Source organism: Anas acuta, chromosome 1 (assembly GCF_963932015.1).
Source record: "Anas acuta chromosome 1, bAnaAcu1.1, whole genome shotgun sequence".
NCBI lineage: Eukaryota > Metazoa > Chordata > Aves > Anseriformes > Anatidae > Anas > Anas acuta.
Genome location: NC_088979.1, coordinates 118826904 through 118832426, shown reverse-complemented (window position 1 = coordinate 118832426; position 5523 = coordinate 118826904).

The window sequence follows — 5523 nt, the reverse complement described above, 5'->3', positions numbered from 1 at the left end:
ATTAAGCATGCTTTTTGCATACAAGGAAATACTGCAGGATGCGGAGCTGTATGGTAAGCGTGGATGAGATTGCTGTATGGGGAATAATTGAATCGATGAAACCTGTTTGCAATGCCCAGCTGGCATATGCAAGAACATCAGCTGAATTTTGAGAATGAAAGGTGAATGACGGGGAACGCCAGTCCCACGACCCGCACAGGTGGAGCAGTGCAGGCTTCAAGCGGTGCGAGAATCAGCGCTTCCCAAATCTAATTTTCAAGCAGAGAATTCCTTCGAAAGGAAAAGAGAATTTCATTTTGCAGAACTCAAGTGCTCCCCGAGCTCCTTGCTGATAGTGGCAAGCAGGCTGAAATATTGGCAGTAGATTTTTAGCTGGGTTTCTAAGGAAACCAGGCTTTTGTGAGCACACAGGAGCGCATGTGTCCGTGTGCGTGTACGCTAGCCTCTCAGATGCCCTTCACCTCCGATAGCTTTTGAGCTTGTTGGCTGATCTGAAACCATTCCTGCTGAAGGATGTGGGCATTGAAGGTACGGTGTTCTTACAAGTGTCATGGCAAGAGCTGCTCGCACAAAGGATGCACTGTTCATTCTGCCTCTGACAGAAAGGCTAACAAACTCGCCCTTTTCAGACTTCGAGGAACCCAGGATCCTGGACACCGTGCTTCTTTGTTGCTGCAGTTCACGGATGTGGTTGTTTCACCTCGTTGAAGCATTGCCCAACAAGCACCAGACTGAGCCCCTTCATAAGGCTATCCTACCAGCCCCTGACCACTGACCCATGCTGGATGTAACTGATACTGGGATTATAGACACAAACGTGGCATTTTCCTACATTTCCTCGTGTGCCAGGTTTCGGAAGGAGCTGCAGGGCTGAGCATGCAATTGAGTCTCAAGTGAAGGGGTTTTGGGCTGTTAGATGCCCTCACCTGGGAGCAGGTGGATTATTTGACCTAAGCACCCGAAGTCCCCTGGCTTGGCTGCTTTTGTTGCTGCTTTTCCTCTCCATGCTGACTCTGCTCTCTAAATGTATCCAGAGAGGAGGGAGGGAACGAGGGCGCCAATGAAGCGGAGATGTGCTTAATGCAGACACCATTAATAAATCACTGATAGTTAAGATATAGATTGGGTGATGGGTGGCAGATGGGAAGGAGGAATGTCAAATTGCTTTTCTCATATAGATTATTGGATTAACAAGGAAGCAGCGGGCGTGTGGCAAACCGGTGTAACAAATTACTATCATAAAAAAAAAAATGGAGCTCATTGCAGGCTGGTAATAATGCCATGTCGGCCATTAGCTCTCTGGAGAGGTACTCAGCGCGCAACATCCGTCTTCTGGAAAAGAGACGTCCGCTGCAACACCAGGGTGAAGAAGGCCCCCATTTGCTTCTCCTTTCCCCTCCCCCTGCCTCCTACCTCAGAGCTCACGCTGGAGAAACAGGGTGGCCAACAGCAGCAGCAGTAATGAATAATCGCCAGAGCTTTTAATAAGCGCTGCTAATTATTCCCCCCCCTGCCTCCGACCGGGCTTCTGCAGTCCCCTGCACCAGCGCAGACGATCCTGGCGTGAGATCAGTAGGCAAACAACAAGCTGCCAGGCTGAGTCCGCTCGCAGGTCCCAGTCCTGCTCCATCTGAAGGCAATGACTGAAATCCCCTTTGCCTTAAACAGGAGCAGATCAAGTCTTGATTTTCCTGCTGTTCCCGCTGCCCAGCACATGCTCCTAGCCTGCAATGCAAGAGTTACCTACTGCTGTTGTGCTGCAAAATGATGCCTCCTGATAGTCACTCAGTGCTTCGAGATAAGCCTCAAGCTGGCTTTTGTCCCTTCTGTCAGAGTCCCCATCGCCTCCTCCCAGCAGTGAGGTATGCCAGTAAGCAGAGAGCCAGTACAGCAGGAGAACAACAGTCTACAGGTGTCATGGGGATAATACGCCTATCTTCTAAAATGAATAAATTCAGTCATGGTGCAGCTGTGAAAATCCTTTGTAGAGAAGAGGAGGAATGAACAGAATAGCACAGCACAGCGTAGCATAGCCCAGTACAGCCAATTTGATCACCGGTCTGCTATTACAGGTTCAGTCACTCTGTTCCACAAACCTCCTGCTCAACTGAGGCTGGGTAAAACCACATTTTTTTCCCTTCCCCCCAGCCTGGTTCTGTGTTTGGCCACCCTCCCTTGATATCAGGGAGGCTGCACCCTACTCACGCTCCCTCCAAACACTGCTGCCAGCACATGTGAGAAAACTTTGCCAGTCCTCATTATCCAGACTTGAAAACCAAGTGCCTCTTTTCTGCTTCCCACACCACCATGTCCCTTCTCGGATGGCACTTTAATCTCTCTGGAGACAGCATGGCCAGAAATGAGTGTCCAAACTTTGAGTATTTTTTTTAGCTTTACAACATGCTAGAGTTACAGAGCTGGCAAAATAGCACCGTGAGGCCTTCCTCTCACTTAAGTGATATTTTTGAGTAATATGTAACTTTGAGGTGCTTCTTTGTGAAACCTTTACTCCTTTTGATTCACGAGTGTGACAAAACCAGGTTTTAGAAAAGCGAGGAGCAGCATCCTTCTGCCCACCCCATCCACCATCAGTCCCTCTCCTTCCCCATCCCTGGGTCTCCATCTCAGCCTCCTTCCTGCCAATCTGATCTCCTCTCGTCTTCCCCTTGCACCCTGCTCCTCACAAAATCCCTGTTCTTTTGTCACAGCCAGTCAGGATCTGTAAAAGCCTTCTGATTTTGTTCAGCTGCTGATCTTTCTAGTCCAGGCTCATTTTGGCCAGAGGCCTTGGAGATCAGGACGCAGAAAGGGCAGAGAAAGAAACGTCAGGAAGTTTGAAGAGGGTGTTTTTCTAGTTTTCTAGTGGTCAACCTCCACGTCAGAAAAACCACTGGCACTGTTGGTCCTCAAAGGCCTTCTTGCTGGTCACTTTCCTGAAGAGGCCAAGGAATAACCAAGCTGTGGAGACACAGACGTCACTGGCGGACTGGCAAGGCCACCAAGGCCTTCCTTGTTCATGCCACCTCAAATCGTGTACCTGATCTGTGGTCACTCAACTCCTGCTTCCAGAGATGTTGCCTGGCACTTCCCACGTGCACAAAATTAATGTTTAAAACTCCATTAAGGACAAGGTGTCTTGTGTGTGCATGTGTGTGTTCCTCTGTGTGCATGTCGGTGTCCCAGGGCTGATGGGACCAAGTGAGGGCTATCATTACAGCCAGGCCGCAACCTACCACAGGCGCCAAGGGCTACCAGCTCTCCATGGAAACTCTAATCCCTGTGAAACGGGATCTTTGTTTGGTTTTGTTTTTAAGAAACCCACAAAAAATATAGCTGAGAGATTGTAAGCCTAGATAGAAAGATTTAAGAAGACAAGAACACCATCTTATTGCACAGACTGCCTCCAGCCCCAAACAACCAAGCTGGCTTTTAGGGTTTCCTTCTGGTGACACAAGTTATTTATGCTTTCCACCCACCTCTGTGTCAACACACACCTCATCTGTTGTCTCTCCTTTGTCAGTTTAAAAAAAAAAAAAAAAAAAGATAAAAATGGAGGGCAATTTCGTCACCTACACATCTTCCCCCATATAATTTATCCTGGATAGATGAATAGAAACAATGACAGCGGTTTAAATGTACAGTGGAGAAGTTGCTTGTCCACCATATGCTTAAGGCAAAAAATAGCAGCAACACCCACTGATTATGCAGCCAATATTATAACCTTACATATACTGCTCCGCGGAGTGGATACGGGAATGACAGTGCCGTGACATACCAGTTGAGTAGTCATTTACTGGCCAATCTATAGCTTCAACCATTACCCACCACGCTTACAAAGCAGAGGAAGCAGGCACGGCTCTGGCCTGGTTTTCCGATGCCAAATTTCACACAGAATTTCACTGCCTTTATTGTGGTATTTGAGCCACAACTTTAGGGCTGAAACAAAAAACTCTGGGTTTCTGTTTTCTGGGTAGAGCTTCCAGTCCAGTCTCTCCAAGCAATTGATCACCTGCAAAGGACTTCACACTTTGTAGGAAACATGGGTATTTCTGCACGTTTTCATCTCCTGAGATGCAAAGAGAGCACAGCACACGGCACAAGTGGTAGGGGGAAGCAAGGAGCTGACAGAAGATGGGCATTTGTGTTTCCCATGAGATGCTGCTCCTGTGCAGGGGGGCACACAGAACAAAGACAACGAAATGAAAGCTGGGGATGGGGGGAGATGGAGTTGGGCCAACCTTTTCCGATTTATTTGTTTATTTGCGAGAGAAAATGAGGTGTTTTCCTGCTGAAAATCTTCACTGTGGTAAACTCCCATTTTCTGACTGAGGAATGTTTTTATCTGAACTATATGAGTGCATTTACTTGAGGTCACTTTGTCAACGAGAAAAATGTCCTGTTTTGAAAGGGAACTGATGCCTCAAGGATTAAGACAAACAGTGTCTGTAGAGCTTGTGGACTCCTGAGTTACAGGCTGGAGCAAAATGACCCATTTATGACACAAGAAACAGCAAGGGCCACTAAAAACCATTTGGTTTCTGTGATTAAATGAAATGCATTTATCAAGCCCCTAAGGTGCATATAAAAGTATGAGATCATGCCAAGTATATAAGAAGACTGTCGTCTAACATACAGGCAGGGTTCAAATAAAGACTTCAGCTACAGCATCTAGAAAAAAAAAAAAAAAAGAATGCCATCTTCTTTCAACATCCTTGCATGGTCTGAAAGCTGCTTGTCCACCAGTGGACCAAGAGCTATCCTTCCCCTCTCAGACCACTGAGGCAGGTGGCTCCAGACCAGAGGATCTTCTACCCTACCTGTGGCCCAGAGGCTGCCAGCCCATATAGTTTCCTCCCAGTTGCGGTGCCAGATGCACCTGCAGGATTTGAAGAATATAGGTCTTTAGGCAGAAAGCTAATCTCTTCAATTTTATCCATTAATTAACTAGATGCCGACTGCAGAGTACAGGTGTTTGGCGGTTTCATGGGACACACACCACAGAGCCAGCAGCTGCTGTTATATTACCTGAAACTGCCAAACGTTCCTCACTTTTACCCCAGCACAGAGGTCTGTACCAGAGGTGACTGAAACGCTGTGACTGTCTGTGCTGCAATGAGATTTTGGTCAGCCCTAGCTGTGGAGGAGGCTGAAATTTCAAACTGATCAGCCCCAGCAGACCTAGCTGTTAGGTTTAGGACAATGTGGCCCCAGCTGTCTTTGTGCCTTGGGTTTGATACGAACTCAGGGATGCCCCATGGGACCTATGCCAGCATCTCTGTCATCACTGAGGTGCTGGTGAGCCCAGGAGAAAGGGAGGCTGGGGGCTGCAGCAAAGGCTCACAGCACCTGAGCCGCCCCTGCCCAGAAGTAGGGGTGCATCACATGGGCTATGGTATTGTGGTGGGAAGGAGGGAGAGGTTTATTCATCCTCTACAGAATAACACAAAGGTCTACAAAGTGGTCACAGCATCCTCACATCTCAACCCCAGTCCTCCCAGGGCACTGTGCTTGAAGCAAGTTTTG